Source organism: Misgurnus anguillicaudatus, chromosome 7, assembly GCF_027580225.2.
Source record: "Misgurnus anguillicaudatus chromosome 7, ASM2758022v2, whole genome shotgun sequence".
In the NCBI taxonomy this organism is placed as follows: Eukaryota; Metazoa; Chordata; class Actinopteri; order Cypriniformes; family Cobitidae; genus Misgurnus; species Misgurnus anguillicaudatus.
In genome coordinates, this window is record NC_073343.2 from 25,925,408 (window position 1) to 25,943,971 (window position 18,564).

At 39.6% G+C, this 18,564-nt stretch overlaps 1 protein-coding gene across 2 annotated transcripts in view; it reads left to right on the forward strand.

Moving 5' to 3' along the window:
• prox1a (prospero homeobox 1a) overlaps positions 1–18,564 on the forward strand; it is a 136,317-nt gene that overhangs the window by 37,088 nt on the left and 80,665 nt on the right. For both annotated transcript variants that reach the window (XM_055173281.2, XM_055173282.2), the window contains exon 2: positions 531–638. The gene's annotated coding sequence lies outside the window, so the exon portion shown is untranslated. The remainder of the gene's footprint in view (positions 1–530; positions 639–18,564) is intronic.

Here is an 18,564-nt window from a genome sequence, read left to right on the forward strand (position 1 = left end):
TCTGGAGAGAAAAAATATGAACTGCTTACCTGGTAGCCATCTTGAGTGTCACAGTCAATTATGTCCCCTCCGACAATTTTTTTTTTTTTTTTGAAAATGTTAGTTTCTTGAGGGCTTAAACAATTATTGAAAATTGTTGCGGAGGATGAGAAAATTGGTTTTGGACACATTTATATTCTTTATTATTGTCTCTACATTTACCAATGATCACCAAATACCACAAAATAGTACATGAAGAGATGTTTGTAACTGTATGCTTCTTATTTTGATACTCTTACATTTTTATCAAAATATTTAATGACACCTCATAAGTCTAATTTTGCGAGAATCACCCAGATATCTTTATCTTTTTATATTTATATAAATAATAAATATAAAATTTGTTGTAATTTGTTTCTTACTGTGCTTTACTGTTAAATGAATAGTAATGTCATTCCTATTTCTGACAATACAGTGTGTGTGTGTGTGCGTGCATGCGTGTGCGTGCATGCGTGTGTGTGTGTGTGTGTGTGTGTGTGTGTATCTTGCAGAGTGTGCTGAGCTATGAAGGAGGTGTTCCGGACTCTCTGCTCTCACACAGGATGACAGCTGGTGAGGAGCCGGGCCTCTCCAATGAGGAAACCAGCGACATGCAAGAGGTGAAAAAGTCTCTGTTTCCTCCTTTCTCCTCTTCCTCCACGGCCAGCTCATCTTTTGAGTAGGATTTTCTTTTCACCGCATCTTGTACAGAAGGTCATTGGCGGAGGATGTGCTGGGACAAAAATGTCAAACACATATTATTTTTTCTCCGTCCATCATCCTTATTGTTTTTCATTACGTTCTCAGAATTATCACGAGAATGACTTTTTTGATGTGTACAAATGTAAAGTTTGCGACAAGGAAAAACATGACAAATAGATGCATGTGCATTATGCCAGCATCCTCCGGGTTTATCTTAACCCGCTTATTATAATCACCATGGAATTACATCCACTTAAAAATGTTGCTCCATTCACGCAAACCCACCCTTGACGTTAGCCGTACGTTTTTATTTCTTTATTATTGTGCAGTGTTTTGTTTTCGTTTCCCCCTCTTCGTGGGATAAACATATCGCATTTCAAACTGTGACCAAATGAATTACCGCAAATTAAGACAAAGCGTGCGTGCTTTCCTCTGTGTACAAGTGCTGGAGGCAGATAGACACTTATCGTAAGCTCTTTAAATTGCGGTATTAATTCCAGCTATTGAGAAGGGAAACGTTTAGAAGGCATTCTCGTCTACAGCAGACAAACTTGATGCGGAAAACCGCATTGATCGAACGCCAGTAGGGCCAGGGCAGCTGTTGTAGTGTGATTTTCCTGGCCAAATATCATCCGCCCCGTATTTTCCAGTGATCCCATTGTGGGCCGTGTTTGTTAAAACAGTTTGGCTTTCTTTTCTATACTAAAAAGCAAAAGTGGAAAGAGAAAGGGCCGAGTTGCCGTCTCTCTCAGCGGGGACGGAGCGAGGGAGCGAGGTCTCTACGGGCTCTGCTGGCTCCGGTTGAAGGTGGAGGGGATGTCACACGCGGGCATTGTGTCATGTAAACGTCTCCTCACTAATTAATTTCTCTCTGGGTTGCCGTGTGAAACGGCCCTGGTGCGATCCGGCCCTGCGAGCTTGCTCTTATTATCTGTGTGACAACAGGGATAAAAGCAATGTTGTTTTAAAGAGAATACCATGATGTCCCTCTTTGTAAATAATTGTTTTTATGTCCCTCTCTCTTTCTCTCTTGCCCTCCCCCAGTCTGTTCTCATAAAACTCAGAGGTTGTTGACACACTTAAGACAGAAGCTCACTTTTCTTATGTGGGCAAACATGACCACCTGCCAAGTCGTATTCAATAGGGCGACCTTAACCACAAACGATAATGCATGCAATATATAGACAATAGATAAAGAAAAAATATGACAAAGGCGCTTTCTGTTCAAGCCTGTTTTTCTTTACAACTACCTCGCTGGAAGACAGAGGATAGTCCATTAGGGACACGTTGATAAGACAATATTTACTCAGGAGGAACAAGTTCAAAGAGACCGTGCTTTTTAACCCTGGTCTTGAAGCTGAGGACATTGTGACTGGCAGGTGTTTTTTGCTGAGTTGGACTGTGGCGATTCAAAAGACTTTTATCGGTTCGGAAAATAGTAAGAAACCGCCGCAGTTTTCTTTACTGTTTCTGCGACGTCTGAAGTTTTTTTGTTTGTCTCGTTTTATTTGCATATTTGTTTTATTGTCGATGTGATCTATCAGATCATATTTCCCAGCAGCTTTGTCTTGAACAAACAGAATGAAAAGTCGAGGGTGTGACGTAGTCTGGGGCATGGCTTAAGGGAATTGTTAGCCTAAAAAAATAAATATTCATATAAAATTATATGACAACTGTTATTTTGTGTTATTTCAAACCCTTATGCTGTTATTTTTTGTATATTCCAATTTCAATGAAGCTATAAATGTCGGCCTGTTTACAGAAATATATATATATAAAAAAAAATATATATATATATATTTTGCGGTCACTGTACCTAAAAAGTTTATAATAGTGCCTTAGAGGTACATATTGGTATAAAAGAGTGCATAGTAGTAGTACTGGTTAGGGGTGGCACGGTTCACAAAACCCTCGGTTCGGTTCGTATCACGGTTCTATTGTCACGGTTCTCGGTTCAGTACGGTTCTTGTTGTTATTTTTTCTTTTAATTTTAAACACTACAGAAATGTATTATCTTATTAATGTATTAATTATCCATAATTTAGGATACAGTATTAAAAAAAGTTATATCATGTAATCATGCACAAACTGAATTTGACTTTAAGCACATTATTGGGACCATCCCTGAGGAAAGCCAGGTGAGATTTTGATACAGCAAGAGGGCAGACATTGATGATTTTAACATGCTTTTCATTTATTTGGCAAAAAAGAGAATGTGTATTGCCATCTACATGAACTTTGTGTGCGTTTTTAGCACACAAAGATAACTTGCATTTATCAAAATGCCAACTTCAGTGTAGCTCTTAGATTTATCACTGAGAGGCTGCTTAAATACTGCAGAGAGTATATGTGGACGAGAGAGAAACATAACGTTTACATCTGTAATATTTAAATCCGTCTCTTTTGTCCACTTTTGACTACTTCTGTCCTGATTACTTTGAGGGGCAATTTATGAAATAAGATCGCGCAACTTTCACACGCTAGCAAAATGAAACTACGCGGAAATCAGCCGCTTTTTCGTTTTATCAGTGAAAGGCTAAAAATAGCGCTGAATACGAAAAGACGTAAAACATTGTGTTCAGTACCTCAGATTAGATAAATTGTCGGAGAGAAGGCGGTCTCCTGTGGCTGTTCGAACACATTCAACCCATAGACTGCAGTTCTATCTATTGTTTTATTTCCGCTGTCATCATATGTAACATGAAATAAAAAATGTTTTCACACACCAAACTTATACGATGCTGGCGCATCCTCCAACTGCGGGCAGACTTCCTTTCCTCTACCACTTGCCATTTCTACACGTAACATAACCTGCAGTACTTATTCTCCAAACCAGTCACCTCTTCTTTCGCGCCAAAGGGAACCACGCTATCTGAGGTCACATACAGGGCATGAGGCTACATTGCGCATGCCATGAACCGTTGAACCGTGCGACACACACGCGCTTCGAACCGAGACAAGCGAGCCGAACGGTTCGGATTTTTTCATGAACCATGCCACCCCTAGTACTGGTATATTGGTATACATACCGGTATGTGTACCTAAATGGTACAAATTTGGAACTTTTTAAGCAATTTTTTTTTTTGACAGTGTAGCTATTTTATATTCTTTACCATACAGTAGGTACTTTGTATTAAAATAGCATGCTTATAAAATGGCAAAATGCAGGCTTACAACAACACACTCACACTATCCAAACCGCACTCAGGCGTGTTTGACCCCAAGCCTGGTTCGTTTGACTATATAGTGTGATCGCTCTGTACCATGCCCGGGCAGAGGTGGGCTGGAGGGCGGTTCACTTGGGCTCAGGCACGGAAGGCTATAGTGTGAGCGCAATCGCGCCTGGCCGCGATTCAAAAGGAGAGACGTCAATTGCGCGACCACTCACCTTCATCTGCCTTCGTAAAAACCTGATGCGCGCAGGAGGGTTACGTGAATGTCTGAACTAAGCATGCCGCACAAGCCCTGAAAAGTGAAGCCAAAACGTCTCGATCGCCCCCCAGTGACTGGTCCTATTATAGGTTCATAAACCCCGCCTCCCCTATGTTATTCAATGGGACTTGAGACCAACTAAACAATTTAATTACACTTCAATTATCTTTTTTCCGAAGCTGGTTTCTGTCATTTAATGTAGTTTTTATCACACTGATATAATTCAATTGTTTGTCTTTAAAATAAGTTTGTTTAGTTAGTTATTTAATGCTATAAAAATTTGATTGACAGCTATCTGAGCCGAGTGTAATAGTAGCTGTATTTACCTTATTTACTCAACTTAAAGGAATAGTCAATTTTCTTAAAAGAAAAATCCAGATCATTTACTCGCCACCATGTCATCCAAAATGTTGATGTCTTTCTTTGTTCAGTCAAGAAGAAATTATGTTTTTTGAAGAAAACATTGCAGGATTTTTCTCATTTTAATGGACTTACACTAACTAAATGGACTTAACTGAACACTTAACAGTTTTTTTCAATGGAGTTTCAAAGGACTATAAACAATTCCAAACGAGGCATAAGGGTCTTACCTAGCAAAACGATTGTCATTTTTGACCATAAAAATAACAAATATACACTTTTAAACCACAATTTCTCGTCTAGAAATTTTTTTTCTCGTCGCACATTTGCGGACCATTTTAAACAATAAACTGACACAAAGACATTAAATAGTATCATTCCACATACAACAACGTCGGAACGGTCCTCTTTCTCAACACTTGTAAACACTGGGGAGGAGTTTCGCGTTCGTCCTCTGTGACCTCTTGACGTGATGACGTATTGCGTGAGGTCACGCTGACGCTTTCAGGACCGGATCTAGACGAGAAATTGCGCTTAAAAACCTTCTGATGCGCGCCTCAGGGTTACGTGAATGTCTGAATGTCACACACACAGAACAGATCAACTAAGCAATAAGATAGGCATGTGAGAGGGCTGTGTGTCGTCGCGCACTAAATGACTCCAGATAAAAATCACAGACTTAACATTACGATGAGTTCCAGTATTAAGAGAGCGCTTTACTTCCTGCTTTGTTCAAAACAATTGCATCCTAATGACGAAAGCGCGCCCGAGCTCGGATTGATAAAAGTACAGCGTGAGTCCGTGCTTCTGGGGAAGTAGGGAAGGGGAACAATCGCGCAAAGCAATGCATTTTTTCATGGCCGACAAACTACCCAAACCAGACATCCCACCATAAATGAACCGTATCACGAATGTACAGTCTATAATGATAACGATCATCTGTCATCCTTCAACACGCCGATTCTCATCCGAGTGTCGTACATGCGCAGTGTCTTTATGGTGTGGTATACACTAAAGCTCCAAGGGCACGGCATCCCTGTGCAGATGTGCTCTTTCTTCCTCATTACCCATCAGTGCTCCAGCGGAGCCCTGATTCGGCCGGCCACAGCAGGCAGGATATCACCCATCCTCCTCCTCTGCCGTGCGCGTGTATATGTGTGTTTCGATGTGTGTCTTATCCATGTTTGTCCCTGGAACCCTTCCAAAAGTGGCTCTGCCACCCTGCTAGTCAAATAAGCAGAAGAAAGTGCAGCGTTTTTCTGCCTGAATGAACCCGACCTTTGCTTTTTCTTGTGCAAGCGAGCAAGCAGGTGACCGCTGCCCAAGTCGTTCACCTCCTCCGGTCTGCCGCCACTGCCGCCCATGTTTACTTTCCTTGTCGTTGCCTATCTTGCCTCTGGACTTTACTGCCTGTCTCCCTGCCAAAGGCCGGGAATCAAAAAGCAGCTAAAGAGGTTAATGCACTCAAGTAAGGATGAACAACCAGCTGTTAACATTCTCATATTTAATACCTAACTCATCCAGAAGACATCGGCTATAGAGACGGAAGGGAGAAAAGAGAGCTTATGGTTGCCACATCTGCTTTGTACATTTGGGTTCGGAAGAGTATCTTAAACACTTGAGAATGACAATACCCAGAGATCAGCTGGACTTAAGCAGAGATAAAAGCAGATAATGGAGAGTCAATGTAGGATGATGGGTCAAGAGACTATATCTGCTCTGTTTTTAAATATGCTTCTGGTTGATGCCGTTACTTTTATATAATAGCTATAATAATGTGAAAAAAACAGCTCAGGAGAACAAAAACCTGGCTTCCAGAAACTAAACTAAAGAAACTTAAAGTTCACTGTTACGCTGACAAGTCCCATGTCCTGTTTTTTAAATCATGTCCACCAATATGCAAACGGCCCATCAGTCCGGGTCTCCAAGCCGAGACGTAGCTGGAATAGAGATGTTTTTCTGGTGGAGCAGAGGTGGAAAACAGCTCTTGGATGCAGCTGCGTGCCACTGCGACACCTGCCCTTGACCCCCCTCCCCCTCAAACCTGAATGGAAAAAAGGAGATTTTTTTCCAACTTTCATGTGATTCCAAACAGGAAATTTTAGGAAGGAGGTAAGAAAGATGGAAAGTATCTCTTCCATGAAGAGATTTATGACTTAATGGTGTTAGAAATATTCCCTCTTCTGAGAGTATTATTATTAAATTAATTATATAGGAGAAAAGTAAAGGATGACAGATGACATTTTATGAAACACTGAATAATTAACCAAATACTTGGTAAACAAGATAAAATTGGTCATTTTTGTGTAGCAAGTTAAGCATTATAAGAAATGTTACCAAAAATTGATCTAGAAGTCAATGTATTATTTGTTTATAAGCATTGATCATAAACCTTTAACTGTCCAACAGTCTTTACAGCAAGCCATTTTGCAATCGAGCTGTGTGTCAATCTGTAGACATGACCTTCTTGCATTTTGCTTATTTCAAAAATATTGACTTGGACTGTTGCAATACATTTAGCTTTTTTCTTATTCTTTCATCATTTGCCCTTATGTTTAAAAGAATAGCTTTTCACATTTATGTCAGGTTTTAGGCAGTGAATAGACATGACAGCTGAGTCTATAAGGAGAAAAGCACACACAGATGCAACCAGCACCATGCCTGTAGCCCATGGCAGTCCGCTGTTTAGCAAATCTGTGATCCTGAAGGGAGTCCTGTCCATCTTACATACTGCATTTAAAGAAACACTTAGCTGTTTTTCAGCAAGATACACACGTTCTTTTGCTGTAATGTATGGTATTGTGTCCAAAACCTAGTGAGCTGCTTATGGACCAAGCATTTAAAGTCATCATATACATACTTTTGATGTCTGTTCGAAAACATAGTAAACCTCACCTTCATCTGCTTGTAAAGAAGGCAATCCCAAAATGCACTCCAACAGCATACTGGAAAAAACGTCCAAAATTGTGGATGAGAAGGAAAAAACTGTTTATATACCTGCCTGATTCATACATATTTTACGAGTTGGCTAATACGTATGATTAATAAAAATAAACTATTTAAAAACAAATGTATAATTCGTATGAATTTGTACAAAGTTAGTTGTGCAAAAACCGTACGATTACCGTAAAAAAGCCAATAACGAAACCCCACCCCTTAACCCAACGTCACATGCGTCAAGGCAAATCGTACAAAAATGTACGAATGTAAAACACCACCATTTTTCAATATTTTACTATGTTTTTACCTCAACTTACATGAATGAATACATACCTATCTTTTTTCAATGCGGCACTTTTAATCTCTGTACAGCGCTTCTTGAATGTGTTAGCATTTAGCCTAGCCCCATTTATTTCTATGGCTCCAAACAAAAGTTTTATTTTGTGCCACCATACTTACTCGTGTAACTACTCATGTAACAGTCTTTAAATAGGAAAAACATGGAAGTGTTTGTTGCCTTTCATCCCTGTTTGGAGCCATAGGAATAAATGGTGCTAGGCTATATGCTAATAAATTCACGAGGCGCTGTACAAAGATTTTACGTGCACGCATTGAAAAAATAAAGGTATGTATTAGAAATCGACCAATATGGATTTTTTTAGCCTTAGCCGATGACCGATTACAGGCTGCAGATTTTCTTGAGCCGATATTTGGAGCAGATACTGCTTTTGCTCACTCGATTTACATCATAAAAATGGCACGATGTCGATGATGCCAAATGTTACAAGTCTCAAATTAAAAAAGTAACATTTATTAAACTTAAATATATATATATTTAACAAATAGTAAAAACAGGTGAGGGTGCCATGGAACCATGAACTGCACTCTTCACAATGGTGAGGAACTATCAGCAAAGGATATTGATTTTTAGCACTTTACTCCTACAAATATATATAGAGATGAGAAATTAAAATGAGCTTTGTCCAGCTATGATCAGCTGTTAGGCCGAGCTTTCGATGGTGTCATGGAAAGGTTGGTTGTTTTTAGTCACATGACCTGCAATTGCTTGCGGCTTCCAGCACTCTGTCTGTAAATAATGCCGGAAAAAATCAGCGAACACAGCAGCCACGTATCGGCCGATGCCGATACACATAAACCTCATAAAAATAGGCTCGATATATCGGTCTATCACAAGTATTTATTAATTGGTTGAAAAGAAAATAGTAAAATATTGAAAAACTGTGGTGTTTTCCTTTAACCACATATCGCACATTGTCCGGAAACGTCACGCCTTATTGCTTTATCAATTTGAGCCCGAATCAGACCCAGGGAATATTGTAAAGCGCAGATCTTACAGGACATATCAGTATGGTATGTTTTTTGTTTGTAGTTGTCTCATACTTTTTAGATACGCTATTTGTAGGTATTATTTGATTACAGACTGCGGATCTACAGTGATAGCTACTGACTGTAAAGCACCGTTAGATTTGTCTTTATAGAACGTGGGTAGCCAAATATCTGTCCCTAGAACTATGAGCCCATTACAAAAACAAACCATGGCTTTACTACGGTGGCCAACAAAACACAGAACCATGTTTAGCGTGCCTGTAGCTATAGGAGCATGCGAGTAAGCACTGCATAAAGGCTGTAATTAACTCTTTCCCCGCAATTAAGAGAAAACGCTTCCCTGCCAATGACGAGTATTTCCGTCAATCAGTAATACTGCTATTATCCACCAGGTGGCGCTCTTTCGCAACTTAAAAAACCCGGAAGTGTTGCCCTAGAGCAAACAGTTGTATGTCCGTGTATGTCTTGAGGATCAATCTGAATCTGATCTCTATCAAAAGTCCTTAACAAAAATTGAATTATCTCACCTTTTTGCTCGAAATTTTATGTTTTTGAAGAAACCTACCCATATTTGAGAGGTGATTAAAAGAGAACTATTAAAGGTAGAATGAAACTTTTTTATTTGATATATTATTTGAAGAACATTTTCTGGAAGGCATTAAACCTTTTTAAAAATCATGAAAAATGCTGGCACTGGCTGCCAACGTTTTCAAAAACGCTGGCGGGGAAAGAGTTTAAGAATAATTTATTAATATAATAAATAATAATTGAATTTAAACCCTTTTGATGCTTGTTCCCGGGGGCAGGGTTTATGTGAATTTTGGGGTTTGTGATGTCACTATCCTAGAAAGAAGCTTGCTGTAGTCCATCCAGCTGTTCGTTGTAGTATTTAAAAAGTGATTTCTGTTAAATATAGCTCTTTGTATTGAACTTTAAGCTTTGTAACTCGGCATATGTTGTTTATTCTTAAACGGCAACATTTCACACTAAGTGAAGTTAAAAATGTGAAATCATAAACAAGGACCCCTTTAAAACAGCAGAAGTTGTGCATAGACTTGGTTCTGTTTATAGGCATTCCCAAAAGTTATATAAAGCTGAACTATCATATAAAAGCAATGACGTTTCATCCAGCTCTTGCCATTTTTTGTGTGCATTGTGCATTAGACGTTCAGTGAACAGTCTGAGGGCGTGTCGTCTGAGGTTCAGACTACTGTAGATTCTGTTCTTAAGAAAAGAAAAGAAGAGCGCCACAGAAAAGAAGCCCGTAGGTGATGTCATGGCCATGCCCTTTGAATGTGTATACTCAGACATGTTTTTAGGTGCTTCAGAAGAGTCTTTGTTTGAACTAGGCTTGCAGCCTAATAACTCTTATTGTGCGATAAAGGCAGATGCAGATGCTCACACACCCACACGTACTGTACAAGGTGCTTTTGCCATTGTGTGCAATATATGGCCAGTTGAGGAGATGAGAAAGAGCACCATATGACTCTGATTCATACTGCAGTATTTAGTGGTATTTATAGAACCTGTTAAGGGGTGTTTCCTCAGTTCAAACACTTTAAAAATGCACTTATTATGTGCAACCATACAAATGGGAATACATTTTATAGCCATGTGAAAAGTCACTTGTACAAACAATTGTCAACAATCAGTGAAGAATGTGTAATAATCCTGGACAGATATTTATATATACAGTAGGCTACAATTTTTGAATACATAGATCATGGGTTTGATCTCAATGAACGTGCAAACAAATAAAATGTGTGGCTTCAACACCTCTAATATATATATTTCCTATTTCATTGCTAAAAACGCTGTTATTTTGTGTATTTGGTATAATTCAATGTGTTTGCGCCATTTGTGGTTAAAAAACACATTATTTTCCACATACTGTAAATTTTTGTAGCTCCAGATATACTGCTTTCTTCAAGCGCTCTGATTTTGTACAAAGCTCATCATTTAAAAAGCGCTGTGTTCCTGATTGGCCAGCTAATCTGTACGTTGTGATTGGCCTGAATACTTTTGACGTCAGCCGGAAATATGACGCTCATTACCATTTTTGGAAGATTCGCCCACAATGCAATGCTGACAGAAGTTAATTTACAGGCTGTATGTCAAAGTGGGAGGAATTATGATAATGCCGGTCTGTCCACGTCAACAGGCTTAGGAACTTAACTATTGCCTACAATTCGTGTGTTTGTTGTAGTCCAAGAAAAGAGATTTACGTTGGAAACAATAACTCACGTCATCGTTTACTTTGGGATTTGTACCTTTTCCATATCATTAACATGTACACACTTATACCATAAAGATTGCGTTATAATTTACCTTTAACTATTTTATCAATAATGTTACCACCCTAACCCATAAAATGCGTAACAGACAGACAAGCGTAATCACAATCATTTCTTTATTGCTAATTTTCAAAATAACAAACGCAAGATTTGACGTTTACGTTCGCTACTTAGAACTGGAATCAAGATCGCTGGAAAACACTGTTTGTGTGTCATGGAAAACAAACCAAATATTGCAAAATGGTTAAACGATTACAGAAATGTTATTAATTTAATATAGTCTTGTTTAAAGGCGGGGTGCATGATTTTTGAAAAACACTTCGGAAAAGGGAGTCGGGCCGAGTACCAAAACAAATCAGCAGTAAGGGGCGTGTCTACTAACCGGCATCGTTGCCTGGGTTGCGTATGTGTGGGGCGGGTCTATCAAAAGAAGGTCCAGATTCTATTGGGTCAGGGGTGTGTTTGTTTAGGTGATTTCAAATGTCAACATTGGCTTTCAGAGATCTAGCACCCCGCCTTTAATATTGTGTAATTCTCCTAAAGTCATAAACATTTCATTAAGAAAATTAGTAAACAGTCTTAAATATATAAGTCAGAAAATACAACTTAAAATATGTCATTAATAAAATTAAGAAATGCAAATACCCACTATTTTAATAATTATGTACAAATCTGTACGTTTGTAAAGCTTTTAATACGTGAATAATTAACGCATTAAGGGCTCGTTATAGTCGTGTGTAGGTCCTACGGCGTAGCAGCGACGGCGTAGGTTCCGCGTCGGTTTTCATTTATACTTTTGCGTCGTCGTCCGCGTCGACGTGCAAACACACGCGCGACCGCTGGTAGGCAGTATCCACGCGTGTAACCACAGTAGCAGCACAAACGTGAAAGAAGAAGAAGCTTTAGCAAGGTAACCCACAAACGAAGAAGAAACAGCAACTTGTTGTGTATAATTTGAGAAAACCAGCAATAATGGAAGTAAATAAACAGTGACTTTTGATGCAGTTTGAGTTAAATCACTCCTCAACTTGGCTCATCTTTGTTTTCACCGTCACAAACGGAAATAACTATGAGGCAGTTTTTTTTACCTGACGGGAGGGGTTCTGGTGGACCAATCACAGCGCTTGCGGTCCGCGTAGATCTGACGCGATGTTAAATTTTGTGTGAGGTGCGCGTCAGGCTACGCAGAGCTACGCACAGGCTACGGATAGCTTACGCCGTAGCTACGGCGTAGAACCTACGCACGACTATAAATCGCCCTTTAGTCCTGTCAACACGATGATATTATACATTTTAGTATGTATAAAACGTAAGTAAATGTACATGTTGTACAACCACACTTTACGTAAACCCCACACTTATTCTCATGAGATCACAGATGCATATACTGTGTGTGTGTGTTAAAGGTGCAGTGTGTAAATTTTAGTGGTATCTAGTGGTGAGGTTGCGAATTGCAACGAACGGCTCAATCCACTGCTCACCCCTCGCCACCGTAAAAACATGTCATCAACGAAGACAACTTAGTAAAAAAAGTTAGTCCGTTAAGGGCTTCTGTAGAAACATGGCGGCACAAAATGGCGACTTCCATGTAAGAGGACCCTCTGTGTATGTAGATAAAAACATCTCATTCTAAGGCAACAAAAACATAATGATCCATTATAAAAGGTCTTTATACATCCCATATCATATAGTTTTGTATATTATTTTGCATTTCTGTCAAGAGATCCTTCTAAAAATTACACATTGCACCGTTAAATGTATACATTTTAAGGCATTTTCCAATAAATTAGCTTCTCTACATTATATCGTGGTAGGTCTGAGGTCTGCCTTGGAGTCTGGATGAGGCAAAAGTTAAAAACCCCTGCATTAGAGCACCAGTATCGCTTTCATTTCCCTTTGTTTTTTCTTTTTACAACTTTATAGATGCCCTACCTCTTTTGCAAATTGAGCTGGTTGGCTTTAGGAATTAGAGGACCATAGAGGTCATTTCATTGGCTGACCCTCTCTACAGGGAATAAAATAACAGTGAAAACAAAGCGTGTGCCGCGGAGTGAGGCGAGGTGGTGGGCCGAGCGATCTCAGAGGTGTGACAGAAACTTTGGCAGCAAACCGAGCCAGGTGGACACTGCGAGGACCCCAAGTCACCTAACAATTTTGTTACTCTAATACACCCGCGACATTAACCCCGCACCGCACACGTGCCGGTGTCAGACGACAACAGCCTCCTGTTGGTGAAATTACATGAGAAAATAAATGATTGTACAACTAGATCTTTCCCCACCCCGTAATTGAAATTGTCTCATCAAACAAAGAAAGGACATTAGCGTTGTCCTCCCAGTGGTTAGAGGAACCACTCAATATGTGTTGTTGGCAGAAGAATGGAATCGTTATATCACAACCTTCAGTATTCTTGGCCCTCAAACAAATAGAGTCATGTGATTTTCTGAAGACGCCCCTCATGTGACAGTGGAAAAAGAGGACACTGTGCCGGACATCGGCGTCTCTCCTATTCTTTTCTCCTCTGGCTTGCTCTCTCCCTTCGTTTATGCCTTCCATCCATTTTCTTTCTCCTACGTGCCGAACAAAGCCAGACAAAAGAGACTCAGTTGAGACAGTTTGTGCACAAAGCAGGAAACTTTGCGGTTCAGTAGCATGTCATATCACAAAAGCCAGAGGATCAGAAGGATGTGTTGCTAGGCGCCGTGATTGTGTCAGCACTGCTGGCCAGAACATTTCCTTACAGGTGAACTTTTAAATGGAGACTGACAGATATATGCTTCCTGCTATTTTATAAAACGGCGATACCCAAAGCAGGCCCAAGATCCTCCGCATCACTCCTCGAGCCAATCATCTCCGTTTAAGGTACGTGACACAGCAACTGCCCTCCTGTAAAATGCAGACCCAGGGGATTGCTCTGTTTCGCCATGTTTGGGCAGCTTGGAACGGTTCAAACTGGGTTCAGGAAAGAGCATGTTTGTGAGGGTACACAAGAACTACAGGAACCCCTTCATGTGCTCAGTTGGTGTTAGAATGTCAAGCTAAAAAAATGAATAATTGTGGCGTTTTTCATCACAGGAGTCCGGTGTCATTATAAACACGCTTTAGTTTTGACCCATAAAGTCGAAAGGGCGTCGCCAAATATGGTTAATGACGTATATTCCTGTATCTGTCAGCACGTGTCTCGCTGCCAAAGTTTAATTTGAAAGACCCTTTGGAAAACAACTAGTTTCCTGTAGAATTCACATGAAATCTCCAGAATAAGGGATTATTGCTTTAAAAAGTTGAAAAGGTGTGGTTTGTCCCTGTGATATATATATACAAGTCATTTTTTAATTATATATGTCAAAACGCAATAAATCCTTTTTGACAAATGTAGGTAAAAAATATTTTCTATTTACTTTTTTTTTGTTACAAACTTTCACATAGCATCTTTAGGTTATAATAATATTAAAAATTAAAAGCCATAATTTGATTTTCAAAGATTTATTATAAAAACGGATTATTTTTTCGGCAAAATGCTATAAATATATAAATGTACATTCATCTTTGCCATGTTATATTCATTTAGTTGACTAGTGGCATTGCTGCTGTCATCCTTGGGACGTCGTCACTGAACTTTTTTGACAGCGATCAGTTGTAAAATGTTTTGGTCCTGTTTGATTTTCGTTGACTTTGAGTAAAATAATGGAACGTTTTTCATAAGATCCTCTGGGGTCAATGTGTTAGCATGACAGAAGCTTGATGCTGTCGTGTAAGAACAAGCAACAGTCTGCATTTTTCCTTCGCCCGAGTGCCTCTCACTAAATTATTAGATTTTGATGGCTTACGTTTCTTTTCCGCCACAAAAACACCACAGGTTTATCAATGCCATCAAAATTATTATTTTGTTTTTGTTTGTATGTTATTCACGAAGTGCAAAGTAGATGAGCAAAACTAGGATTCTGTCTGTATTCAAAGCGCCGTCCTTATTGTTTACAATGCGTGGAATGGTGCACTGGGATTTGTTGAACGGATTTATTGCATTCTGCAAAAAATTAAGATAACAGAATAACACGCCGGATATCAGATTTTGCGTAAAATTAAGAATTCTTACTTCCTAATGCTGACCTGATACAATACTGATTTGGGCTGTAACTTATTTTTTTAGCACGTTTTGGAACCAAACTCTACAAATGTTTCTTGATCTTAAAAATCGTTTGATATGACGACACGCTTTTATGTTTGAAATTAGTTTTGTAGACAAAAGTATAATATACTATAAAATATAATATCTCCAAATAGATGGGAACTCCTTAGTGTAAAATACAGCTTGAAACTGCTTGCTAAAATGCCAAGAGTACACTTGAGTACACCAGCATTGGGTCAAAAAGGACGAACCCAAGTCATTGGGTTAAATTATCCCCCAAAAATTTATATTTGACCCAACAATTGGTTAAAACAACCCAGCATAGGTTCAATTACAAGTGTACATTTTTAAATAGCACCTATTTCATTGCTTAAAAACAACGTTATTTTGTGTATTTGGTTTAATACAATGTGTTTGGGTGGTTTATGGTTAAAAGCACATTATTTTCCACATACTATACATTTTTGTAGCTCCAGATTTACTCTCTTCCTGAAACGCACGGATTTGAAAAGCTCTGTTTCCCTGATTGGCCAGCTAATCTGTATGTTGTGATTGGCCTGAATACCGCTGACGTCAGCCGGAAACGTGATGCTCCTTACCATGTTTGAAAGATTTGGTTGCTAACAAGAGTTAACTTACAGACTGTGACAGTACATTCACACGGGGCATACAGTAAGCGTTAAAGCTTAACGGAACGCTTGTCTGAAAGCCAACAGCCAATTACAGTGGCTGCTACACATGCTCCGGTCTTCCATAAATGTAATTGGCTGGCTCTGCCTAGGTTATTTGCATAAGGCGATCTGATTGGCTGACGCACGCGTTGCCGCTTGAAAAGTTGAGAAATGTTTAACTTCTGCCGCGAGCAATGACACTGACGTGACGGATCCACAATTCTGTTCGGCAACGCATGACGTCACCCATTGAAAGTGAATGGTAAGCGTTAACACTTACGCCCCGTGTGAATGCACCGTGAGCCCGAAGTGGGAAGAATTATGATAATGTCGGTCTTCTCTACATCACCAATCACAGGAAGTAAACTGTTGGCTACCATCTGTGTGTTTGATGTAGTCCAAGAAAAGAGATTTATGTTGGAAACGATAACTCGCGTCATTGTTTACTTTGGGGTTTGTACCTTTTGCATATCGTAAACATGTACTAATACACACCAAAAGAAATGTAAAATAGTGAATCGGACAATAGGTGCTTAATAAGCATCTTTTAAAAACATGCCTTAGAAAAAGACTTACCGGTGTGTATCTATGGCACTGGCATATTTTAAGATCTGTCAGTGCAAGTTGAGTGCTCTTTTGCTGTTAACTGTCATATTAGCAGAAACTTTAAAAAGAGGACGCTTGCTCTGACCTTGTTGGAGGGTGAGGGGTGCACAAACACGCAGGAGAGAGTGAGCGAGTGGAGTTCGGTTCTTCAAAGCAACTGTAAACTTCCCTCACCACAACGTAAGGGCCGCTCTCCCCTCATTCTATTGGACAATGGAAAGACGCGAATGACGTCAGGCGCTTCTCCGCTCTCAGCGCTTCTTCAAAAGCGCGTGCTGCGGCTGGCGGCGAAACGCAAGACGCGCATAAACAGCGTGCAAACGCTTTCTGCCCATAGAGTATCATTAAAAAAAGGTGATTGACAAGACAGCTGACTCGGTGGTTGCTTAGCAATATAAAAAGCCGCTTCGCACTGCTCTTTTTTTTTTCAAGCGTTTAAAGCGCATTTGGTGAGATTAGCCCACACAGTAACTAAACGAGGCGGATCTTTGTGAACGATCACTATAATATTAATGATAATGATTCCATGATAATGCATGGAATATACGGCAAAGTGCCACTAAAAAACAGGGCTAATTTGTAGGGGGCGTGGTAAGGCTTTGGCAATCAGATGGCTAGTAGTAGTCAATCTGCTTCACAGCCAATCACGGGCCCCCTCCTTGTTTGGGCCCGGGGCTTTAGCCCCACCTAGCCCTATTGTTAATGCGGCCCTGCTTGTCTATGAAACCGGGAGATAGTTAAATAACAAATAATCCACACAAGAACATTAAAAATGTAAGCAAAGTTTCTAGGCAAACAAAAAAAACTAAAATATAACATGGTTTTGACTCATCTTAAAGTTTTTGTGCAACATAATTCCCAAAGTACAAGTTTGAGGAGGATATTTTTTAAAATTATCTTTGACTGGTAGTGCTACTTAAATATACAATATGATATTTAAATCCAATAAAGACCAAAAAATAACGATTTGTGCATCAAAGTGAGCAAAACCCAACCAAAACTCCTTTTGGGAACGGCATAAAATAAATTGTTTTTATTATTATAAAATGCTCAGCGTTTTTTGCTAAGACTAGGCGCCGGCTAGGAATAGGTTATAGTATTTATAACCGTGTATTAAAACAATCGAAGTCAATGGAATGTCCACATTTAGACATTCTTTGTGTGCGTGCGATTTGTGTGGAAAACTGTTTTTGTTTACCTTCGTATGGAGGCATTCATTATAGTTTGTAACTTATAACTTCACTAAGACTTCATTATTTATGATTTTACATTTAATTGCACTTGCATTTTATCTTCATAGTCAGAGTAACTTAGATTAACTAAAGGGTTAAAAGTGCAGCGAGATTTCTAACTTGTTTGTCTGCAGTCCAGTGAATGGAGTCTTGAAGTAATTTTTCCCAAAGTGAGGGTGCTGAAAGATAATATGGCAGGGGAAATCCATAAAGGCTACCCGCGGTTATTTTTCCAGGATGTCCCATTCTGACTGACAGTGTCCTTACTGGTGAGATCCCCGAGAGGGGGAGGTACAAGGAGGTGAAAGGACATGCCAAGGTCAAATGTGTCTGTGGTCCTATTTTCTTCCTCTTTTGTGGGAGGAAAACGTGTTCCCAACAGATGGCCTCGTGCATGGAAAAGAAAGAAGGAAAAAGAAGTCGGATTGTTACTTAAGTAACAATTCTGGGGGTGGGGTTTACTAGAGTTACTAGATGAATCGGTTGCACTTGAGAGCGAACATGGATTGTGCTGACAGGTGTCTAGTGTTTCTGCCAAAAAAGCTGTGATTTTAGTAAACAGCCGGTTAACTGGTGTGTAAAAGCTTTTAATAGCGTCGTGTTTGGATCTGTCTCGCTCTTTCTCTTCTAACAGCTTCACAAGCACAGCCCCGAAAAATAAAAGAGTCTATTCTGGAGCGTTTGTCTCGACGTTAGACCATTCACTCGATCGTGTTTGATGTTTTTCCTAGCAGTAACATCAAACAATCGACAAGCGAAACCTCGCCGAGCAATGGTCGAGCGCAAGACGTATTCGTTTCATTTTTCAGAGGCACTGAAGTGCTAAACATGTTTAA